The sequence below is a fragment of the Dipodomys spectabilis genome, unplaced genomic scaffold (genome assembly GCF_019054845.1).
Source record: "Dipodomys spectabilis isolate Male_0828 unplaced genomic scaffold, ASM1905484v1 ptg000463l, whole genome shotgun sequence".
Taxonomy (NCBI): Eukaryota; Metazoa; Chordata; class Mammalia; order Rodentia; family Heteromyidae; genus Dipodomys; species Dipodomys spectabilis.
In genome coordinates, this window is record NW_024871140.1 from 2,537,562 (window position 1) to 2,564,067 (window position 26,506).

At 38.4% G+C, this 26,506-nt stretch overlaps 1 pseudogene; it reads right to left on the reverse strand.

Moving 5' to 3' along the window:
- Positions 1–5,054: 5,054 nt before the first annotated feature.
- LOC122098208 lies at positions 5,055–5,151 on the reverse strand (annotated as a pseudogene).
- Between the last annotated feature and the right edge of the window lie 21,355 nt (positions 5,152–26,506).

Sequence of the window (26,506 nt, forward strand, 5' to 3'; positions counted from 1 at the left end):
GAAAGTCCACTAAACTTTTGGCCTGGATTCTGTTCTCAAGTCTCCTCAGTAGTTAAAAGTTTAGATGGGAGCCCCTGGTGCCAAGCAGTAAGAGTATTTCTTAAAGCAAATAGACATATATATGACTTAGGCATGTGAACACCTCAGGACAAGAATAAAAGAGCAGTGAAGCGTAGAGGATAGGCCCAATTTTAACTAGCTACTTGGAGGCTGGATAAACTTAGTTAGCTACTCTGGAGGCTGAGATATGAAGACCACTATTCAAAGCCAATCCAATCATGAAAATACATGCGATTATCTCCAAAAAACCAGAAGTAGAACAATAGCTCAAGTGGTAAACCATAATCCTTGGTCACAGAAGCTTAAGGATGATGACATGTGCATGTGTGTATACACATGCATGTACACACACACACACACACACACACACACACACATACACACATGAGTATTTCAATAAGAAGTTCTTTTTTTACCTTGCTGTAATCTATTTCCCTGTATTAGTTTACAAAGTAACAAAATCAACTAAGCACCTATTTACATACAACTCATCATGTTTCTCTAAAGTCAACTCTCCTTCTGGAAGCATGCTTTTATTTGACCCAAATGTAAACTACTTAGGAGTTTGATTCTTCTCCCTCAATTCTGTAGAATTAGATGATTGTTTAGCTTCTTCCAAGCAATATAATATTGTGAAATCCTGCATCAAGCAAAGTATTTCTTTCACTAGAAGGGAAACTTCTGTCAAACAATTAATAATATGTTTTCCTTCTCTTTCCTTGCATCTGTAGTTTTATTGTCTTCATATATTTCATGATCTGTCTGTGTATGACAAAGACTGCTGTGAAAATAAAAAGACCCTTCGCAGCACTTATCATTTATATACCATCAATAGATATGAAGGTGTTTAAATATTACTGAAATTGCTTTGGAACAAATCATGTTCACCTTGACTATCATGAAAAAGAATTGGTTTCTCAGCACTTAACATAAGAACTTGTTTGAAAGAAATAAAAGAAAAAGTGAAGAACAACTAAACACATACAGTACTCAAGAACCAGCAGGAAATGCAAAGGCTTAAAAAAACATCAGCTATGACAAGCTTATGAAAATCCTGACTACATGGGAGTCTCCTTTTGTGAGGATAGAGGTTAAAGTCCAGACTGGACAGAAATACCTGTACACAATGCCATGCACCTATTATTCTAAATTCCAGGAAGAATAACATAACATGGACTGAGCCCAAGGTCATACACAATTATCTGAAAAATAATCAGGATGATTTAGGGCTGGGACATGACAAAGTGGTAAGGACACTCACTTAGGGGCACGCGACACTCAATTCAAACTCTAATATTTGGGTATTAAAGTAAAAACTATGATTTTAAATAATTGGAATAATTGTAAGATTTGAGTATTTGAGTGGAAAAATGCATGAGAGAGATAGAATGAACCCATGGTGCATTACTTTCAACTTAAGTGAAAATGTTTTATGGTACTTCAGACAAAACAGAGTTACCTTGCAAATGAGCATGGTTGTGCATTTGGGTGATGGAAATACTTTACTTACACAGGTATAATTAAATTGATTTTATTTGGGTAGATTGTACTTCTGAACTAAGAGCCTGGATGATATCCCTGAGAATTTTCTCTCAAGGCTACTACTCTACTACTTTGAGCAACAGTTCCAATTCTGATTTTCTGTTGGCTGTTTGGTGATAAGAGGCTCCTGGACATTCTTGCCCAAGAGGGCTTCAAACCATGATCGTCCGATCTCAGCCTCCCGACTAACCAGGATGCCAGGCAATAGCCGCCAGTAGTTTTAATAATTTAGTAAATTGTACAGTTACTGAAGTTATTCATTATCTTTATAACCTGTGTAATATATGTGTGTATGTATATATCAATGCATACGGATAGAAATATTTTAACATATTTTTGTATCTACGGTAGATTTATGAAATCATCCATTATAAAATAAAATGGAAACAAAAGTTAATAAGGGTCAAAACAAAGGAAAATATCACATGTTTCTTGTTGTTGAATGGAATATGAATTGCGAGAATCAGTTTGGGAAAACCATCTCCACGTTAACAAAATGGATAAGAGCTATTAATTCCTATCCATCTATTTGCCCATGTTGTGCAACCTCACACATGAGTGTCAAAATCAAAAAACACTTTTTGCCTTTGCTTTTAACTCACCTGTTATAATTTATGGATTAGATGTTGTAATCAAATAAAGACTAAAATAATGTTATGTGAGGCTATGAATTAGAGCTGAAAATGATTTTAAATATGATAATATCGAAGTAAATTGCATATTTCTTACTTTTACTCTGTCATGTCCCTCATTCCCACATTAGGAAAGTATATAGAAGGTTTTCATTGAATTATATGTACAATTATGAAAAAATTTATTGAAAGAATATGGGCACAGTGTGGTTTTAGCTTCTTGAGACCTGTAGAGGGAAGTTTGTTCTTGAGGACTTGCAATACATTGTGATGAAGATGAAGGGAGTGATGTGCTTATTCTGGAAAACTGGCTAGGGGATTCTTCCCATAAAGGTAGTGATGAATTCTTCCAAAAGGTTACAGTAAAATCACTTTCACCACCATGTTCACTGCTGCACTACTCACCATAGCCATGTTACGGAAACAACCCAGATGTCCTTTGGCGGAGTGATGGTTGGAGAAAGTGTGGCACATATACACAATTGGATTGCACCCATCCATTTTGACGACTGTTACATTATTTGGAAAGAAATGGATAGATCTAAAAAAATATTAAGTGAACTAAGTCAGAGCCAGACACACAAAGGACCCATGTTCTGTCTCATATTTGGAAGCTAGAAATTTATACAAGTTTACACAAAAATATTAACCAAAGCATCCTATTTGCAGAGGAGTATTTCAAAGGTGTAATTTCTTATAAAAATTGAACTTTACTCCAACAAAATGAATACCAGGAAACTATCACTTGGAAGATGTGAGTGGAAGTCAAAAGGAAGGAATAAAGAGAGTTATGGAGGAAGAGAGTGAAGGTATAATACTCAATGCAGATGTACGAAACTAGAAAAAATTAAAGTGGGGTGAGGTTTAGAAGGGTGTGGACAAGTTATATAAAGATCCAATATATTTAAAAAATTGATACGTTGAATGGAAATTCCCTTGTACAAGTATTTAAAATAATATAATTAAATATAATTAAAATATAATTAAATATAATTAAAAACAATGGAGACATCTGATCTTAAATTCTATTTCCATCTCTTTTAAAAAATAAAATTATTTGCTCTATAATTTGATCAGAGGGATGGATTTTGTGGTTAGCTAGATCATTGCACATCTGTCTCTCTCTTCATCTCTCCCTCTCATGGTTCTCATAGGTAATATGATTGCTCCATAATTATCCTAATGTATTTTGCTTTTATATTTTTGGTTGCATCATTTCACTGTCTGCTCTGTCATTTCCCAATTCATTTACATATAAGGCATTATTTCCTATTTTCTCATTCCTAGAATAAGCTGCACATGAAGACACCACTGGTCCTCATTTTCAGTCTGTCCCTTTGAATACGGAGGAAAATCTTTCCTCTGCTCTCTACCAAATCCCTACTCACCAGTTAGAATAATTTAGAATAGTAAAAATGAAAAAAGAGAAAATAAATAATAGTGAAAAAAACAGGTGCAGGAAATTCACCGTATTTTTGTGACCAGTTCATCCAATGTGAACTATTGGAAAACATGGACACCTCATTCTCACTGGCACTAAAAAACTCTGGTTAGGCAATTCTGATGAAATTGAGGAATAAGATGAAAAGTGAGAAATGGTATCGACTGCAAGAAAAAAAATGACGAAGGATTCAAGCAAATTTCTTCTTTGTTCTGCTGAAAATAATGGCCTTACTACAGTGCAGAGACTACTTTCCAAAAAGGCCACTCATGTGAATACTAGGGATAACGATGAGTCTACCCCTCTTCATCGAGAAGCCTACAGTGGACACTTAGACACTGTCTATGAGTTGGTGGCTCAAAGCAGATATTTATGTAATAACTGTGAATGGCTGGTCACCCCTGCACAGTACTTATACATGGAATAATACCAGAGTGGTTTCTTTATTTCATCATGATGCAGACACCAATGGCCAAACTAAAGGCCTCTTGACCCCCTTGTATCTTGCTGCTGGGAATAGATATAGCAAAGATAAGCTGCATCTCCTTCTGTTGAACCATTATATCAAACCAGATCTGAAGCACAACTTGGAAGAAACTGCATTTGATCTTGCCAAAAGGATAATTATGTATCACTACCTCTTTGAAGTTGTGGAATGCTGTACAAATTGTTTTCCTAAGTCCTAATGGTTTGGGTAACTTTCTTAAATTTCAAAATTGCCAGTCCGTCCCATGTGTCCATACAAAATATTTTCACAATACAAAGAAACAGCAATATCTTACTTTAAAAATTCATGGATTCCATGGTATTCTTCCAAGTGAATTGCCTGACTTTGATGTCAAAATATATTCGAGTTGTTTGTATACATCAATAATGATTTCTATAGTGTTTGTGATTTTTTTAATCAGAAATAATTTTAACTTATCTGTTGAAATGAGTAGTACAGAAACTAAAGATATTTCTGGTGCTTGTCTGAAAAAAATATATTTTAAAATATTTAGTATTCTGTTTGTATAATGTCTATAATCTATTTCTTTCCCTCCTAGATATAATACTTTGAATTCGACATTGTTTTATAATATATAGGTTCATTAATAAATGTGTCCTTTCAGATTGCTTTCCATATAGAAACAGTTTAAGATTCCTTTAATTCCTAGGTCCTTATAGAATTTTATTTCTTTAGGTTAAAATGACAATGCTATCTTATTTCAAAAGTTTTATAAAGGTTATGCTATGTAAAGGCTTTTCTAAAAAAGTGAAGATTGAATATACTGATGACAAAATAACTGTTATTTCTACGAATTACATGTATTATTACACTTGTATATTTGTAATCAACTTTTTAATAACTGTTTTTCACTTCTTGCATCTGAAGAACGAAAAATATAGAATACTTCACAAATTTTCATATCATCCTTGTGCAAAAGCAATGTTAATCTGTGTATTGTAATTCGGGTAGACGTGCTGCTGAAGCATGTAGTATCCTGTAAATTTAAGTAGTTAATGATGCAATCTTAAGACAGGCATATATCCTTGGTTGCCTATTTGTAACAAGGAAACCTTATTGTTCCTTAAATTGCTATTCATCTTATTTCTGTAAAATTCTGTGTATGGTGGAAAAAAGTATATTGTTTGTTCTATTGCTCATATTTGCAATTTTTGTCAATAACTATTTTAAGTCTTCCTCATTTGAAATTTGATCGTACTTTGAAGCCTTTATACCTACGTCCAAAAGTGATGGATTTTCAAATACTTATTTATGAACTGATTTAGCTTTGTGGAGCTAATGGATTCAAAGTAAGCCTTGCTTAAGAGCTACTTCTAAAATCCTGCAGCTTAAAATTTCCCAAATGAGGTCTTACTGGCACAAATGTCTCCCTGACACTTTACCCTTACTCCATGTAGGAACAGACCAACCAGGATATCTTACCCTGACAGCACAGATTGTCTTATTGGAGCAAAACTAATCTTAGTTACATAGGATCATAGAGAGATGAACAGTTCAGACAGAACTGTTCAGACTAAGCCGGGCTCATGCCTGTAATCCTAGCTACTCAGAAGGCTGAGATCAAAGTTCAAAGCCAGCCTGGGCAGGAAAGACTGTCAGACTCTTATCTCCAATAAACCACCAGAAAACAGGAAGTGGCGCTGTAGCTCAAGTGGTAGAGAACTAGCATTGAGCTGAAGAGCTGAGGGACAGCGCCCAGGCCCAGAGTTCAAGCCCCGTGACTGACCAAAAAAAAAAAAAAAAAAAGAAGTGTTCAGACTAGAAGGTATTTTTTCTTTTTCTGAATATAATTGTTTATTACACCCTACCATTTCAAAAGTAGCTAAAGCCAAGAAGGTGAAAAAATTATTCATATGCATGATTACCTCATGTCCTGGCTTGTCTACCATCCAACCAGGCAGGAACTTACACCAATGATTTTCTATCACAAAATATATTCCATAGCTCCAGGAAAAGTCCATATGTTTCTCCTCATTATTAGGCATTAAATTGTTTTAATCACAGTGTTTCCTATTCCCTCTAGGCTGTACATCTCCGAATGGTAAAGCTTTAGTTCTAATTCTACCAAACACTGAGGTATAGGTAATGGAATAATATTTTAAAACAGTTGCCTTTGTTACCCTAACCACAACAGAACAATGCAAAACATTTTCTTATATTATATATAATTATGTATTTTATATTTATATGTGCTGATTTTATATTTCACACAGTGAATCTTACTGGAATTAATTGATAATTTGACAAATTAATTGATATTTACTCCAATAAATAGATTGGAATATAAATAATCAGGATTAGAATATATATTAGAATATAAAAAGTATCAATGCAATGTTTTCGGTATAAACTTGTGATACCTTCTAAGTGTTCTTTGTCTTCTGAATTCACATGGTAAAAAAAAAAAACAATATTGTTTTCCTCTAATCTATAAGGGATTTTACACTTCTGCTCTGTTTATTGTTTAAACTCTCTGGTCCCAAACTGTTTTTCTCCATATTTCTGAAGCATTCCTACTGATTATACTCAAATTTTGCTGATATGATGTCTAAAAGGTATTATTCTTCTACAGGATCCACGGGACCTAGGATCCCAAGTCCCAGTTATCCGTGTCATCAGATAACTAGAGCAAGAGTTCTCACCTAGGCCCATGCAACATGCCAACAGAAAGTAATTGAAGACCCATCTCAATTTCTCATTTCCTATATTTCAGGGCTCCAATTCCTTGAAATGCAGGAATTAGCAGTAAGCAATTGGAAAATGCAAGGCAACTTAAAATGCAAGATGAGATCACAAAATGTGAAAGTACAGTAATTCAAACTTTCAATTTTCAGAAGACCATCCCATATGAGTGAGCAAGACAACAAATGTCACAAAATTATTTGTAATACCCCTCTCCTAAGGATTAATGAATGATTTAAGTCCAGCATCAGCAGGCCAAAAAATAGTTCCTGGAATGATAGATCCATAATTGGTCTACCAATGCTAGGAATACTTGTCATAGAGTTCAAATATAATTCAGAAAAAACAATAATTGAGAAGATCCTTAGTGCTTCAAAACACTGGTACTTCAGTAAAACTTGGTTCTGTAGTGTAAAAACGTTGTCATTCTAAAACAAATGATAACCTACATTTAATCTCCTGAAACTATATTCCTTTTCAAATAAACTTTTTAACATCACATTTGCCAAAATAATACTTTACAAGTAGATGATATTTAGTGACGTTACTAGTTTTTCAAGTGTAAGGAGCAAGTTACAATAGAGTTGATTTATTTACCCAGCACTAATGCCAATCAGATTCAACCATTCATTAAAGTGTAGAAATAGGACCCCTCACCATTTGTGTTTTTCAGTAGGTGCCTTCGAAAATTTATTAATAGATCAGCCTCCCATATTTCAAACCAAAACATTAGCTAATAAAGTAAATTTCATCACATAATAAGTACATTTTAAAAAGTCGTAAATAGTTGCCTTATCATATGGTGTTTTATGTTTTCCCTATCTAACATAGTAAGAAATATGACTTTAAGTCTTGAATATGAGTACGTATCAGAGATTTGACAAACATAAAATCTGTCTTCTATTTCTATCATATTCCTCTACAGTAGTAAATTTTAGTTTTTTTCTTTTTCCAAAACTCATAGGTGGTAGAAAATATTATCCCGTGTAAAATAAAATAATCACAAACCACTGTACAAAGCCATTTATAAAACTGTTAGTAAGGAATACATTCTAAGCCATTTTTCAACTTTCTTTTTGACTAATGAGTAATCTTCCAAATGGAGGGGAATAAAATCATGTCTAGGTGCTTCATGTCTCCAGTCTTGCAAATTGTTACTTCAGATGAATGAATTATGGGAATTTAAGCTGACATCAGTTTAAGTATATGCAGAATTGAAACTCCATGGAATGTATATAAACCTTTCAAAGTACTAACAGACAGTTGAACAGAATGACTATCAGGAAGTTGAAACCAGAGAGGAATAATAGTAAAGACATAGAATGAATGAAAAATGGAACAATGGTCAAGTACAGCTAGAATACTCAATGTACACATGTGAGAAAGGAAGTGGTAAATTGGAAATAAATCTTGTAGAAGGGGTTGGTTGAAAATGATAGAAGGAGTGACTCTGATCCAGGAACATTGAACAATTAGATGGACATATTTAATTGTAACACACTAGCACAACATTTTGAAATTCAGTGAAAAAACACAACAAAAAACAAAAACACACAAAAAGCACAACCAAACAGCAATCTCTATAGAATATGATTATGACCTCTCAAAATTTTAAATAGTTAATGAAGGACAATCTTGGGAAAACATACAAAGTTGTTTAAAGTGGGCAGTTTGGGGTAGAGGAGAATTTTTAACAGATTTAAATAGGTTGTCTAAGGTTATAAATCACCTACATCTGCTGCAAATATTCTCTTCTGCAAGTTCTCTTGGTCTGAACTGGATGCTCCAGTCCTGAGCCACATTTGATAGCTTTTGAAGATAAAATGGAAGTAACAAGATCAAGATCCCATCACACCACTGGAGAGGAAACAGTCCTCTATGTTTTCTCTCATTTCTATTGACTACTTTTATTCATAAATTTACGTCGAGTAATTTGAATTACATATTTCCTTCTTTGTTCTGGCAAAGTAATTGTTCAAAATAATTCATTAAATATTATTTTCCATTTTTTTTCTATCATGCTGTTTACTTGTCCAAGCGAGTCCATTAAACTTCCCCCTTGCTTTTGGTTGCCACGGAAACCCAGCATCAATGATAATGAGGACAATCTCTAATGTAAAACTCTGTCTCCAAAATACCAGTCCAAGAAGCTGTGATCACAAATATTTAGCTATACTTTTTTCTTTTGTCTTTTACCTTGAAAGTCTTCTTGTGTCTAAAGTGCCCTCAAAAATAAGTACTCCACCAATTTTTGGTTCAATCACTTCTAACCTCAAAGGTATATTTTGCTAACAAAATGCTTAGAGGAAACCGAAGAATACTGCACTTATATATTCTCTCTTAAGACTCTCCATAGATACCATATCAGGAGTACTGAAGTTATTCTTTGCAAAATTATTTCAATAGATTATTTTTCTTTGTTTTGCATTTGCTCAACAAGATGTATGGAGAAGAATAGAGTTAAATCACCCATACCTTGAAGGACAGTGTCTGTTACAAAAGAACAATGCTCCTATGTTCTAATTCTCTGTCCTCCTCTTAGCACTTGCCGGATTTCCTACTTATCACAGATTCTTGGCTTCAAGTCTAGTGAAGGTGAAGGACTATAAGGCCTCCCCTATTGCTACATTGTAGAGCTAGATCTCCTGCAGGAGGTAAGCATGAACGACGCACACGAGGAACACATATTGGGAGAACAGGCTTAAGCATGTCTGATTTATTTATGCAAATGGGTTGGGATTTTATAGCCCCAGCTTTCCCAACCTCCTGAGTCCTTCCCAGCCAATACTTAGCGGGCAGTTGATGATGGGCACTGCTTGGTGACAGGCACTGTTTGGTCCCCGGGGGGCATGTAGGGAGCATGTACAGCTCATGGTTGGCAGGCTAGGAAGACATGCCTGTGGGTCATGTCTCTATGAGCAGGAAGTGTGCATCAACTGCTACTCTAGCTGACTCAACCAGATCTGACCGGCTCTACCCACAAAATTCCCCTTTTCTTTTAAAAGGACCATCATTATGGTGACCCATCGTTGGAAGCGTTTTTGCTGGGAGTACAAGCATTTAATAATTCCTAGGAGAGTAAGCCCTACAAGTGCAAGGCCTCCCCAGATGACCAGAGAGGATGGCGAAAACCATTTTTGTAACTTTTTAAGCACATTTTCTAAAAAGTAGGCAGCGGGAATAAGCTGTATGGTGGTCTGGTTTAGGTGGTTAACATCATGCAGCAGGTTTTGGGTGAAGTTTAAGTACTCAAGGGACCTAGGGACTTTGATGTAGTTACTAAGTTCAGAGACATTGGGTGCAGGAGTGGAAAGCTGACAGACAGAATAGTGATAGCATTATATAGTCCTCCTTGTTTTAATCGAAGAAACGTAATCTGTTCTTAGAGCAATTCTATTTGTTGTTGGAGCACAAGGAGGCCTCCCTTAAGATGATTGGCAACTTGTAAATGTTGTAATTCTATGGATGACTGTTGAGGGATGAGCTGGTTTATCTGTTGCTCGGTGGACACGCCTTGGGACAGCAATATAGCAGCGGCTGAAGCCACTGTAGCGATGATTGTGGACCTGATTGCAATGATCAATCCTACTGTTCTTTTAGTGCGTGGACGAATCAATTGAATCTGGGAAAACTGAGAGTCATTAGTAGCCGGAAAAATAAATGGGGGAACACGTACCAAACCTGCAAAAGGATATGAGTCATTGGGTTGCCAGTGATTGCTGAAAGTGCAAGTAGGGGAGGAGTTGTCTCCTAGACAAAAAAAGAATGGGGCTCTAACCACAACCATTCCTGACTCCTGGTGGTATCCAGATTGGTTACAGTGATGAGTATTGGCCAATAGGAAAGGGGACAAATCGAGGCAGGAATGTGATGAGCAAACGATTGGCATGGGAGCTCCTAGGTCTCTCAATCGTCCTCCTGAAGAGTCATAAAACTCCTTTAGATTTTGGGGTTTGGGATCTTTTTCAGATTGGTTGTATATACCCGGGTAGAGGGACAACGCGAGGTCCCCAAATACTTGCCTTGCCAGGAATTGGCACAAAGGCTAATCACTAATTCCTCAAGAGGAGTGCAAAGAGTGCCAAAGGTATCAAACTGACTGCGTGGGCACAACTGCATATGAAAAGGTATGTCAGTAGCCAGATTGCAATTTTTTCTAGTGGGACAAATGGGGTAGGGTCCTGTGTAGTTCCACCATCCCATCCCATGCATTACTATTGTAAGGGGGATGATACAGCCATCAAATTGCTTTATTGTCTCGTTTGTAAAACAAAAAGAGATGGCTCCCTTCCATCTAAAAGTAAGGTTTGTTTTTTGATGCCAAAAGGCGTCTGCTGAGAAAGGAAGGCCAACCGTGCCATTGGAAGAAAGCATTTGAGGGAAGATGGTGGTAACCTCCCCTACCATCATTAAGATTTGGGGGCTGGGCACTAAAGTTATCTTACCCTGCCCTGCAACCGATTGAGAATTGGCTGTAATTATGGCACACATTAGGAGGAATAGAATACTATACCCCAGATCAGGGTCGGGGGCCATAGCCTGGGCTTGTTCAACCAAACCCTTTAGGTCTCCCCAAGTGATGGCATGGGCTGTAGCTCCATGTTTGTGTCTCCTCCTCCTCACACTGCTCAAGCATAACTGATGCATCTTGTTTGTAGGTGGTAACGGTTGGTCGCACAACTGCAGTTGGGATCCAAACAGGTTTATCACTCGTGTCTGGAAAGATACAAGGAAATCCTCTCTCTTGTGCCATTAAGGGAGCAGTGCCTCCCATTTTATTGTGATGTGGCCCCTCCATCTAACCAAAGGGACCAGAGTAGGTGTTTTCATGAGTCCCCAATGCAGGGATGCGGGGGTACCACATGTGGTGGGTGTGAATGTTAAAGGCAATAATTTAATTGTGTTTGGGGATCTTTAAGCCCTAGCCCCTCCAGTTCCCCCTTTTCTTTTAAAAGAACGGTCTTGATTTCTTTATGACTATGTTCAACAATGGCTTGGCCTTGTGGGTTATATGGAATACCTGTCTGGTGTGTAATGTTCAAAAGGTACAAAATTCACGAAAATGGAGGTGTAAGCAGGGCCATTGTCTGTTTTAAGGGTCCAAGGAACACCCATAATTGTAATGGCATGTAGAAGTTACTTAATAGAGTGCCGTGTTGTTTCACTGTTAAGGCTAAAGCTGTTATAAAGACTGAGAATGTATCTATACATACATGGACATACTTTTGTTTACTGAATTGGGGGATATGGGTTATGTTCATTTGCCGTGTTATTGGGTCTAAGGCCTCTGGGATTTGTTCCCATGGGTTGAAGTGGTCCTCAGGGTAAAAGAGGTGCACAAGAGGAGCAGGACCGAATCATGTGCTTGCATTGTTGGTGTGTTAAATCAGGAAATAACTGTTTGATATTAGCTGCTGGTAAATGAAAATGACCATGTAACGTTCGGGCCTGGTCCATGCACATATTGGTGAGTAGTACAGTTGGTATGACAGCGCAATCAATGGCTTCATTACCAGGAGCTAGGGGTCCGGGGAGGTTAGTATGAGATCTAATGTGTTGAATGTACGAGGGTTGGACACGATTGTCTAATACATTTTGTAGTTTACACATTATTTTTCCTACATCATGACCATCATCTTTTAATAAAGCTCCAGGAAGAATGGCAACAGTTTGTACAGTATAAAAACTATCAGAAAAAATATTAAGAGGTTCTTTGGGAAAGAGGTAAGGGCGAGCAAAATGGCCAGTAATTCAGCAGCTTGAACAGACAGGGAATGTTGTTGAAGCTTGTATTTTTTAGTATTGGCATTGTAAAACCCATAATATTTTTGTTAACATCGGTAAAAAGTACAATGGCTTGATGGATAGGTTGCCCATTGAGACGAGTACAACATTTCCATGAAAGTGGGAGTTCTTGGATAACTTTTAAAAACGTGGTTTTTGGGCATATGATTATCAATGTTAAAATAGTAGTGGATGACTTGTAAGGCTAATGCCTCTTCGGTTGTTAGGAAATCAAAGATTATTTTGTAATGTGCCATATCAGATGGTCGGGGAATCTGCCATAAGTTTGATGGCATCATTCCGTGCCTTTGATGGCCAGGTTGCATAGCATGGTAATGGATGTGCTAATTTTTGGTAATTGGGAAGTGGCAAGGTGTACCCTTTGTAACACAGCATGGGTTTGCGTCTGTTCCACCATTAGGCCATTATTATTTAATATAATTAGGATGATTCCTTGGGTGGTATCTAAAAACACCAAGGGTGTTGACCATAATCAATCAGCAACCTGTTGTGAAACTTGTTGAACATCAGGTGAAAGTACACGAAGCGAAGTTGGTTTAGAGGGTCCCTGAAGCAATTGAAATAATGGTTGGAGTTGTTGGGTCGGGAGATGCATAAAATTGCATACCCAGTTGATATGTCCACATAATTCTTGTAATTCAGTTAAAGTATATTGAGATTTAATGACAATATGAGGCTCATTTGGGGTAATTGTTTGATTTACATGGTATCCAAGATAGGCATAAGGGGCTTTGAGTTGAATGTTTTTGTGGGCAATATGAAGGCCCAGCAATGTAAGGCTCTCCTTGAGTTGTGTTAAACAGGTTTGCATGGTTGTAACATCTTATGTGCTATTAAAATGTCATCCATGTAACGGACACAAAAGCATTTGGAAAGCAAAGACTGAATAGCATGGGCAACATACATCTGACATATAGTAGGGCTATTTTTCATACCTTTAGGGAGAACTTTCCATAGATATCCACGAGTGCGTAGTTGACAATTAGGTTCCCATACTGAGAAGGCAAAATATTCTTTAGCTTTGGGATGTAGGGGGGTGGAAAAAAGCAGTCCTTGATGTCAATAATGGCAATGTGCCAATATTTGGGTATTGCAGAAGGATGTGGAAGTCCAGGATGAAGTGTTCTTATCTTTTGTATATGACAATGGAACGTAGATCAAGGAGAAATCTCCACTTTCCTTGACCCTTTTTTGGATAATAAAAATGGGGAATTGTGGGGACTGATACTAGGTCCTATGTGTCCCTTCTTTAGTTGCTCCTCCACTAGAGCCTGGAGATTAGGGAGCTTTTCAGAGGAAATAGGCCACTATTCAACCCAAATGGCTTTGGTCATGTCCGATTGGAGTGGAACTGGTCTTGTCACGCAACAGTGGCCATTAGAATTGGGGGTACTGTAGGTGATTAATGGCTCGATCGGTTATGATGTCTTCATAAAAAGCCTTATCATCTGTTGTTATCAGAGTACCCATATTAGTGAGGAAATCTCTTCCCCAAAGATTGCATGAAAGGGTTCCGGGAAGATGGCGGAGGAGAAGCTGGAATCTGAACAAGCTCTTGCATAGAAAACAGTTTCAGAGTTCCAGTGAACAGTCCCAAGCCAGAGAATCACACCAAGTGTGCCATCACAGGACAGAGAGTTAGTCAAGAGAGGGGAAGCCAAGCAGACACATCTGAGCAGCTGCCGCTGCGGCGGCAGGGTCGCAGCGGCGACCACCGCCGCGGAGGCATACCTGAGACGCAGTCCGGGACGAAGGAGCCAGACACAGCAGACGAGCGGATTCTACTCAACACCAGCAAGAACCGACAAGGAGCGGACAACTTCATCCTGCACTTTGCAGACCAGAGACGACCCGGGATCCAAGACTCCGCGTGAGTAGAAGCCCCACTTCCTCACTCCTTCTCTGGGAGCAGAGGAGGGAAGGCCACCCCTCCCCCCCAGCACCGGTGATCTCCATCTTGGATACCGACAAAGCTCTGAGGAGCGGCTAGCTCCAGCTCAGGCCTTGGAATAAAACGAGTCACTTAGCAGGTCACAAGAACTTAACGGCGAAGTGACCTCACAGACTCAGTTCCATCCAGGGAAAAGTCACCCAGCTCAGGCGCCAGCCATTGGAGTGGCTCTCCTCACCGGGTAACCAGAGCCAGAGGCTGCCCCGCCCTCTAGCAGCCACCACAATCAATTGAAAAACAGAAACCCTGAGAATGGCTCCAGGCTGGGTGCTGTGAGTATTTTTTCACAAAATAGCCCCAGGGAAAAGCTACTGTTCCTTGAAAGGCCTCAACTCTACCCAGAACCTAGCCTCATCACTGCATCCCCCTCTTTTGTGATTCTCAAAGCAGATCACCCTCCCAGTAAACTAACCTGGGAGGGGGATCTCAAAATCTTGGGTAAAGCAGAGCATTTTTCTGCCTGTTCCAACAAACTGACTTAAGAAACCAATCAAGCCACAGGACCTCAAGCTGACCAGAGACTCCAACCAGACTCTGATTACAGACAAAAGGGAGATACAGGACTCTTCCCACCCCTCCCAAAAAAAAAAAAAAATCAAAGAACTTTTTTTTTCTTCTTCTTCTTTTCTTTTTTTTCTTTTTCTTGTTTTGTTTTTTTTTCATTTTTTGTTACCTTATATATATATAAAATTTTTTTTGCTTTTCTAAAACTTTTATTAATCTTTAATTTTTGCCTCTTCTGAAAAAATAATTGTTTTCCATTAACTTTTTTTTTTCTCCTCTTATAATTTTTATTTTAGGAATACGTGAATGTGTGTTTTCTTTTCTTTTCTTGTCTTCTTTCTCTTTTTCTTTCATTCTTAATTATCTTTTTGTTTTTTTTTCTAGCTCTACTGAACTTCTGATCTTTTCTTCTCACTTTCCTATCCTTCCCATCTTTTCCTCTTTGTTCATCTTTATGTGACTTAACTCTTGTCCTGCACATCCTCAGATAAACCCGTAGTTAACCAGTAGACCCTATCCCCCATTGTGTACATACTTAATCCACAAATTTATTACTCAATTCAAAACCTCTGAGACTTAAATTCATTAATAGCAGTACTACCTCTTTATACCTATATAATATTTTAAGCATTTTTTTAAAGTTTTTCTCATCTCCTCTACGTCCCTCCCTTTCTCTCAACATATTCATATTCCTCTATAATAGATGGTCTTTTAATCTCTAAAATAACATTAATTTTTACGTTTCTATTTTATTTTCTGGTCTCTTTTCATTCCCTTTTCCCTTTCTTCTTTCTCTTTCTCTCTCTACTTGCATCCTACCCAACCTATTTCCTGCATTGTGATTAGGACATAGTTAACTCTCCCTGTGCCTCCCCACACCAATCTATTCCTATTTTTTACCCACATCTCTCCCTAACCCTAATAATTTCTGGTTTTCCAAATTCTTCTCTGCGGTTCGAAGTCCTTTAACATATAGTTGTTTGATGTCGAATAGATGTATCTGTTGAACTAGATTGTATCTGTAGACTATTGACTGTACAAATGCAAACTTTGGTTGATGGTTGCCTTAAGATAGTGTTCTAGCACAAAACTGGTGCTATCTTCATCTCAAATGGGCAGAGTAAGCCGGAAAAACACAAGAAAAATGGCAAATTCGGGTATCTCAATTCCCAATCCTGATAATCAGGGGTTAGAACAGATAATGAATAATCCAGAGGAGAGTTCCCAAACAGCTCTACAAACACTGCTGGCAAACATGATAAATGAAAATTTTGACAACGTACAAAGGAGTCTGTATGAGCGTGATAGGGAGAGAGAGGAGGCATCCCAGAAGTTTATACAGGAATATCATAAGCGTGAGGAAGCTACTCAAAAACTGATACAGGATTTGCATGAACAACTTGAGAATACTCAAAGAGAAAGAGAGGAATGGCGTGAGCAGGCTGAGAACACTCAAAGAGATCTGCAGGAATCCCACGAACGGGAGGAAGTTAATCAAAGAGTAATACAGGAATTGAGAGACCAGGTAGAGAACACACAAAGATCACTAAAGGCATTCATGGAATCCATTAACAAAGAGCTGAAGGAAGTCAGGGAGACCACAAAGGGAATGCTGAATGGAACCCAACAGAAGGAATGGGAGCCCAAAGAAACCATAACCAATCAACTAAGTGATTTGAGGACAAACACTGAACACCAAATTAAGGAAGTAAAGAAATTCATACAAGACCTAAAACAGAGCTTCAACAAAGATCTTGAAGCCATCAAAGCTGACCAACTAGAAGGAAAAGAGATAAAAAACAAAGTAGAGAGTCTTGACAGCAGGTTAGACCATGCAGAAGATCGAATCTCAGGGATTGAAGACAGCCTAGATATTATAGAGAAAGAACATACAACCATCCAAGACAAGTCCAAGAAATATGATAGATCTATCCAACACCTGGAAGACAACATCAGAAGGCCTAATCTAAGGATAATGGGTGTAGAGGAGCACCTAGAAACAGAAGTTAATGGTCTAGGAAATCTGTTTAACAGGATCCTAGCAGAGAACTTCCCAAACATGCAAAAAGATAGGCCTGTCCAGATACAAGAAGCCTTTAGAACCCCAAATAGACCAGACCAGAATAGGACATCCCACCGTCACATTATAATCCACACAGGATCAACTCAGAACAAGGAAAAGATCCTTAAAGCTGTCAGAGAGAAAAGGGTAATCACTTATAAAGGGAAACCAATTAGAATCACCTCAGATTTCTCAGCAGAGACAATCAAAGCAAGAAGAGCTTGGAATGATGTATGCCATGCCCTAAAAACAAACAACTATCAACCAAGAATACTGTACCCAGCTAAACTCTCGTTCATAACTGAAGGCCAAATAAAAACCTTCCATAGCAAAGAAAAATTGAAACAATACATCTCCACCAAACCAGCCCTACAAAAGATTCTTAAAGATGTCCTACACATAGAAAACCAACAAGACCGCAATAAAGGCCAAGAAACTGCACCCAAACTGAGAATCCAAGAACCATAGGAAGAACCCAGTTTTCGCAGCCCCCAAGAAGTTAGATAACATGGCAGGAACTCCCAAATACCTCTCAGTCCTATCTCTTAATGTTAACGGACTGAACTCTCCAATTAAGCGACATAGACTCTCTAGTTGGATTAAAAAACAAGACCCTTCTATCTGCTGCCTGAAGGAGTCACATCTTGCCCGTAAAAACAAACACATTTTCAATGTTAAAGGCTGGAACAAAATCTACCAAGCAAACGGACCGCATAAACAGGCGGGAGTTGCAATCCTAATATCAGATAAAATAGACTTCAAATTAAAATTCGTGAAAAGAGATAAAGAAGGTCGCTACATACTAATTAAAGGATCTCTCCTTCAGGAGGATATTACAATTCTAAATATCTATTCGCCAAACAATGGAGCACCCAAATTTATCAAAGAAACACTACTTTCCCTCAAATCCCATATAGATCCAAAGACATTAAATGTTGGGGATTTTAACACACCACTCTCCCCACTCGATAGATCAACTCGGCAAAAACTCAACAGAGAAACCGCAGATCTAAACAGCTGCATAGATCAACTAGACTTAACAGACATCTACCGAACATTTCACCCAGCAGCATCAGAATACACGTTTTTCTCAGCAGCACATGGAACGTTTTCTAAAATAGACCACATTTTAGGCCACAAAGCAAACTTGTCTAAATTCAGAAACATTGAAGTTATACCTTGCATTCTCTCAGACCACAAGGGAATAAAATTAGAACTCAACACCAAAAGCCACCAAAGAAAGTCCAGTATCACATGGAGGCTGAACAACACACTGCTGAATCAAGAGTGGGTCATGGAAGAGATTAGAAAGGAAATTCAAATGTTCATGCTATTCAACAAAAATGAACACACAAATTACCAGCTCCTCTGGGACACAGCAAAGGCAGTACTCAGAGGCAAGTTTATAGCTCTGAGCTCCCACATCAACAAATTGGAGAGATCTGAAACTAGCAATTTAATGACACATCTAAACCTCCTTGAAAAAGAGCAGCAAGATAAACCCCAATCCAGTAGACTGAAAGAAATAATCAAAATTAAATCAGAATTAAATGAATTAGAATCCAAAAAAACTATAGAAAGAATCAACAAAACAAAGAGTTGGTTCTTCGAAAAACTTAACAAAATTGACAGACCCTTAGCAAATCTTATCAGAAAAAGAAGAGAACACACCCAAATTAATAAACTCAGAGATGAGAATGGAAACATCACCACGGAAACAAGCAAGATTCAGAACATTATAAGGGAATACTTCTCAAAACTTTATGCTAATAAGTTTGAGAACTTGACAGAAACGGACCTCTTCCTAGCAAATATTGACATGCCAAAACTAAACCAAGATGAGGCAAACTATCTTAACAGGCCCATATCAAGCATTGAAATAGAAACAGCAATAAGAGACCTCCCAGCTAAGAAAAGTCCAGGACCAGATGGTTTCACAGCGGAATTTTACAAGGCCTTCAAAGCAGAGCTCACACCAATTCTCCTCCAACTCTTCAATGAAATTGAAAGAGAAAGCTCACTACCGAACACATTCTATGAAGCCATCATAACCCTCATCCCAAAACCAGGCAGGGACTCATCAAAGAAAGAGAACTATAGACCCATTTCTTTGATGAACATTGATGCAAAACTTCTCAACAAAATTTTGGCCAACCGACTTCAACAATTCATCCAAAAAATCATACACCACGATCAAACAGGATTCATTTCAGGGATGCAAAGCTGGTTCAATATACGCAAATCAATTAATATTATTCATCACATCAACAGGAGCAAGAATAAGAACCACATGGTTATCTCAATAGACGCAGAAAAAGCATTCGACAAGATCCAACACCCCTTTATGATGAAGGTTTTGGAAAAATTAGGAATCCATGGAACATTCCTCAATACAATAAAGGCTGTATATGACAAACCTACAGCCAGCATTATACTCAATGGTGAAAAACTAAAGCCATTTCCTCTTAACTCAGGAACAAGACAAGGATGCCCACTCTCTCCACTTCTCTTCAATCTAGTATTAGAATGCCTAGCTACAGCAATAAGACAAGATGCAGACATAAAGGGGATCCAAATAGGGAAAGAAGAAATAAAACTCTCCCTCTTTGCAGATGACATGATCTTGTATTTAAAGAATCCCATAGACTCCACTCCCAAATTACTCAAGCTGATTCAAAACTTTGGCAAAGTAGCAGGTTATAAAATTAACCCCCAAAAATCAATGGCTTTTCTGTATGCCAACAATGAGAAAAGTGTGGCGGAAATTAGGAAAGTAACTCCATTTGTAATAGCCCCACAAAAAATAAAATACCTCGGAATTAACTTAACTAAAGAAGTGAAGGACCTCTATGATGAAAACTTTAAAATCTTGAAAAAGGAAATCAACACAGAACTTAAAAAATGGCAAAACCTCCCATGCTCCTGGATTGGAAAGATTAACATCGTGAAAATGGCAATACTTCCCAAGGCTATCTACAAATTCAACGCAATACCTATCAAAATTCCACCCTCATTCTTCAAGGAAATAGAAGAGGCAATCCAAAAATTCATATGGAACAATAAAAGACCCCGAATAGCAAAAACGCTCCTCAACGGAAAGAACACTGCTGGAGGAATATCAATACCAAATTTCAAACTCTACTATAAAGCCATAGTAATCAAAACAGCTTGGTATTGGCATAAGAACAGACCTCAGGACCAATGGAATAGAATTGAAAACTCAGAAATGAACCTACAGACCTATAGCCATCTAATCTTCGATAAGGGAGCTAAAACAATAGAATGGAAGACAGACAGCCTCTTCAGTAAATGGTGCTGGCAAAACTGGTTAACTACATGTAGAAAACTAAAGCTAGATCCTTATATATCACCCTGCACCAGAATCAACTCCAAATGGATCAAAGACCTTGAACTCAAAGCAGACACTCTGAAAACATTACAGGATGGAATAGGAGAAACCCTGGGTCTCCTTGGCTCAGGCCGAAATTTTCTGAATAGAGACCCGGAAACACAACAAATCAAAGAAAGGCTGGACAAATGGGATTGTATAAGGTTGCAGAGCTTCTGCAGGGCAAATGACATAGCTAGCAAGATCAATAGAAAGCCCACGGACTGGGAGAAGATATTTACTAGCCGTACAACGGACAAGGGTCTCATATCTAAAATATACTTGGAACTCAAAAAATTAAACCACCCAACAACAAATCCTCAAAGAAACAACTGCCCAATAAGTAAGTGGGCGAAAGACTTAAAGAGAAGCTTCTCTGAAGAAGAAAGAAGGATGGCCAATAGACACATGAAGAAATGTTCAACATCCCTAGCCATAAAAGAAATGCAAATCAAAACAACATTGAGATATCACCTCACTCCAGTTAGAACGGCAAAAATCAAGAACTCTAACAACAACAGATGCTGGAGGGGATGTGGATAGAAAGGAACCTTACTTCATTGTTGGTGGGAATGTAAACTTGTTCAACCACTTTGGAAAGCAGTATGGAGGTTCCTCAAAAGACTCCACATAGAGCTCCCCAATGACCCAGCAATCCCACTTTTGGGCATTTACCCAAATGATCCCAATCAAGGCCACACTAAAGCTTCCAGCACAACTATGTTTATTGCAGCATTATTTACCATAGCTAAGATATGGAACCAACCCAGATGCCCCTCAGTAGATGAATGGATCAAGAAGATGTGGCATATATACACAATGGAATTCTATGCCTCCATCAGAAAGAATGACATTTCCCCATTTGTTAGGAAATGGAAAGGCTTGGAAAAAATTATATTAAGTGAAATAAGCCAGGCCCAAAGAAACATAGGTCCCATGGTTTCCCTTATTTGCAATATCTAGTATAGGTATGAGTCAAGCGGAAAAAGTCAGATAATGTGATGTTAGGAAAACGAAACCTCAAATATGTATTTTAATGTTTTTGTTTCTTTCATGCATGTGTTTCTAACGCATTTATAAGATTATTTCTTTGTTGCTTTGTATGTCCCTCTCCCACAGTGTAACCCCCGCTTTCACTATATTTGATGTCAGTATAACATGTGGAGGAGATGGGGACAAACAAGTCGTTTAAGGATTCAGGTGGACCTGTTGCAACAATGAGAAGTGCAAAATGTCTTGTCAAAACCAGCTTTACAATGTTGGTTGGGGGGGGTGGGGGGGTATGATTGGGTGGGAGGGAGGGGGGAGGCTGGGAAGGGAGGTGAAGGGTAAACAAAGGAGGAGGCTGCAATGCTTGGTAAGAAATGTATGCATTATCCTGCCCATGTAATTGTAACCCCTCTGTACAGTATGTTCTCAAATAAATTAAATAAAATTTAAAAAAAAAAAAAAGATTGCATGAAAGGCAAGGGGCAACAAGAGGTTTAAAAGCCCCGGTGGCCCCACCACAGTCCTCCCATCTTATAGGCCATTGGACATGGAGGGAATCTGTTTTTCCACCGACACCTTGTATGCAAGGGCCAGGAATTAGGTTCCATTCCAACCCTTCTACTTCATCTTTTCTAAGGACTTTGCAGTCAGCTCCCGTATCAATGATGCCCTTAAATTCTGTTCCATTGATTTTAAGTTTCATTCTAGCTTTTCCATTTTGGATAGGAATAGTCCATAACACTTTAGGTGGTGGCTGTTGCCTTTGTCCTATTGTGGTCAGGGCTGAGGACTGCCCCTTATTTAGTTGAAAGGCTGAGTCATAGAGCAGCATTCAGAGGCCGAATGAAAACCGTTTTTGCATGTAAGACCTACAGAAGGAGGTTGTTTTCTTTTGGGTGAGCCCCAGAGTGATGGGCAATCCTTTATGAAATGACCAGTTCCGCCACATCCCCAACAAGGTCGATTTCCCAATTTGCCATTAGGGGGCGCATGAGCACTGGCAGTCATAGAGGCTAAAGGCAGTGCAAGGGTACTCAGCATGAGTTGATGTCCCCAAATCTTTGGTGGCTAGGATGCAATCAGTGATCTCCCCATTTCGGTCACAGGCAATGGCTTTTCTGCATTCCTGTGTGGCCCCTTCCCATATTAGGCTCTTGATTAGCGCATCTCGGACTCCAGTGTGGGATACTTTCCGGGCCACTGCTTCTTGAACACAGGCAACGAAGTCAGTGAAAGGATCATTGGGACGTTGTATGAAGGGTTTAAGTTGTTTGTCCCCTTCTTTAGAAGGGACTGAGGAGACCATGCTCAATACACAGAGGTGTACTTGGTCAAAGTACTGCGGATATGCCACTGCTTGTGTGGCAGTAGATGCATAAGCGCCCTCCCCTTTTAAGCAATCAGGGCCCCCCATGGCGGCATCCTGACCTCTGGCAGTGATACTTCATGCGCTTTGTTGTTCACATTCATCATAAAAAGCAGCCTTCCATCAAAGGGATACCCTGAAGATAATGCTGTGTTCATTAAGCTATTCCAATCATGGGGTAGTTAATGTCAATGCTAAGGGTTTCGAGCATCTGTTGAACATTCGGGGAGTTTAACCCATCTTGCCTGACAGCGGCCCAGTATTTGTCAAGTACTTTTGGGTCATGGGGGTACCATTGATTAGGTCATGCAGAGGTTCAGTGGACGTTTACCGGGAACATGAACTGGGGTTCAATTATAGGCTTGGCTGTCATTGCCATGATAGTTGTGGAGTCCATTAACAACTGTTGTATTACAGGGGGAACAATGGGTTTTTGTTCTTGGGCAAAGTTGTATATCTCTGCCCAAGGATACAAAGTTTTCTGAGGGGAGTTCCCAGGCTGGCCTAAACAGCCAGAAGAAGTGATTGGGCAGGCTTCCTGGGACTGATAGTGTGGGGGAGGCGGTTTTAAAAGCATAGCTGGCCAGCCCCCTGGGTCACCTGATAGTGGAAGTTGTTGGTTATCTGTGTTCTTGCTGGAATTGTTTGCTGTGTCACAAGAAGATGTGAGTGCTTGAGCAGCTTTGCAATTTTCCTTTTGTTCTGTTTCTTCTTGCAGCGAGGTGTTAAATGCCTGCAGAGATTCCCCTTCTTCTTTCCCTGACAGGCAGGCTTGAATAGCTACTATGATGTGGTAAAAGGTTAGGGGCAGCTCAGCGCCTTCACGGACTTCCTTTTTATGAGCTGCGTGAAGGACGTGGGTCCACCTGTCTGGATCCCAAATTTCCCCGGAGTCAGTCCAGGGACACAATTCACTCACTATTTCCCATATTAAACTAGCTTCATTTTTGTTACTTTTATCTGCCTACTCCTGAGCAGGGCAACAAGTGCTCGTGATTGAGGCTCTCGTGCTGTGGGGGGAAGTTTGCCCATGGAGGCACTAACCTTACACTAGACCCTAGACCGTCCATCTGCTGAAAGCAATCGAGCCCCTCGTTGGGTACCACTTGTAGGGCTAGATCTCTGGCAGGAGGTAAGAATGGACGAAGCCCACAAGGAACACACATTGGGAGAACAGGGTTAAGCAGGTCTCGTTTATTTCTGCACAAGGGGGTGATTTTAAAGCCCTAGACTTCCCAACCTCCTGAGCCCTTCCCAGCCAATTATTTAGCGGGGAGTTGATGTAAGGCAATTGTGATGGGTACTGCTTGGTGACAGGCACTGATTGGTCCCCTGGGGGCATGTAGGGAGCATGGACAGCTCATGGCTGGCAAGCTAGGCAGACATGCCTGTGGGTCAGTTCTCTATGAGCAAGAAGTGTGCTTCAACTGCTACTCTACCTGACTCAACCAGATCTGACTGGCTCTACCCACACTACATCTTCATGGTTTTCCTTTCAAAACTCTTTTATTTGGATGTGGAATTTATTTTCATGTCTTCATTCAATCTGTTCTGCATTGTATTGAGCTAAATAGGTTCTGTAAAATCACTATAGGTAGCAAAAATATTAAGACAATGTATATCAAAAAGTTTGGCCTCCCTCCACTGCTGAAGCCAATTTGCTTAGCTAAGGCTTCTAAGAATACGTTTTCTTGCCTTTTCAATTTGCTCAATTCTTTTTTGATCCCAAAACTTTTTGGTTTATGTAAAGAGAAAAGTCTTCTCTATCTCATGTTAATAAGGATATTATATTTTGTGAGCTACTAAGAAGTGTGAAATCATTGGTTTCAAGTATTCAATCATATTTTTTTCTGTGGTTCAGTGCTTCACGTGCAAAGACATTTTGGAAATAATTTCAAACAGAAAAGTGTAAACCCAATACCTTCTTTCATTGTTGAGGACACTTTCTCCCTAAATATTTGGACCTAAATTATCTTTTTCAGAGAAATACTGTTTGGTAATTAAAGTCAATTCACAAATTTTGATGTGTTTTTTTTTAAGAACTTTGAATTTAAATTCTACTACAACCTTGTTTCACACAGTAAGAGTAGATTTCCTGGGTAAGTACAATTCTCAAGGGAACCTAAAGGATTTATAGCAAGGTTTCTGAGGCTTGTTTGTTTAGTGTGAAAATGAGCCATCTTCACCCACGTTGCTCCCTCTCAGCTAAGTCTCCATGGATTACTTTGCATGAACGCCTATTTTCTCAGGCAATTTTAAGTTTTCATAATAGGCTAAGTTTTTAAAAAGTTTGAATAAATTAATATTTACCTGTTATAATTTTAAAACTCTTTTGAAATTCCTTTATTGGAACTGCGAATTCACCAATCCTAACTCCACCTTTACCATCAAAAACAGTTAACATGGTGTTTTCATGATATAGTGTCCATGAAACTATTATTTTCCAGTGTCTGTGTTATGTATATATATAACCTTATAAGCTGATTCTGAACAAAATGAACTCCAAGATATGGAAACAGAGAATATTATTTGCGGTTGTTGCTTTTAATGTACTATGTGATTTCTATTTTCTTTTGGATTTTTCCCATATGCTTTATTCCCTGCTGTATTTGATTTTGGTAACCTGTGTATTGTGTATATATTTACCTTAATTAGAGAAGGGAAGAGGAACAACAAAATGGTGAGACAAAGGACAAAGGCAAACCAATGCAATAGCAATACTCACAAGACAATATGTTGGAAATGTACATTACAACTTGTGAGGGGTATTGGGGTGAAGGAAAACTGAAGAAAATGAAGGAGGGGGTAACAAGTTTGAAAAGTTATGTATTCACTACCTTAAAATTGTTGTAACACCACTGTACATCACTTTGACAATAAAATTAGATTTAAAAAATAAGCTGCATGAAATAAAATTTCACTGTATTGGTAGAGTAAATATTATTCTTTATGTAGTAACTTTTTAAAAATCAATACTCTTTGTCGTCTAATTTGAAGTAATTATCCCTTTTTAATCAGAGGACCATCAACTTGAATGCTGTCTGACTAGACAATACTTTCACAATATACTTACCAATATTTTGAAAAAAGAATAAATATAGTAGTTTCTCATATTAAAAGCCAAAACAGTTTAATTCTATGGAAACCTATAACTTTTAAAAGTAAATAAGTTGTTAAGAAGACAGGATATATGTGTTCTTCATCATTCCAATGACTAATAATTACTCATTTTCAAATTTGGAAGATTCCATACTTGAGAGATTCAAAACGGTACCGGCTTGCATGTTATGTAATTCTGCAATAGATGCATTTTCTAATGTGGTGTTACAGACTGAGAGTCAACAGAAAAATAACCACATTCTGGTAGAGGATAAAACTATGTAGCATACGTAATAATTCTTCAGGAGTAAGCAATTGTTTATCATAGTAAGCTATTATTTTTATGACAACCAATCCCAATATTTATGTTATAGAGACATCCTATCCCAACAGTCTAGAATTTTTAGGGTGCACCTCAAACTTCCCTTAATTCACATCATGAATAGCTTATCTCTATTGTGAAAAAAAATACAACT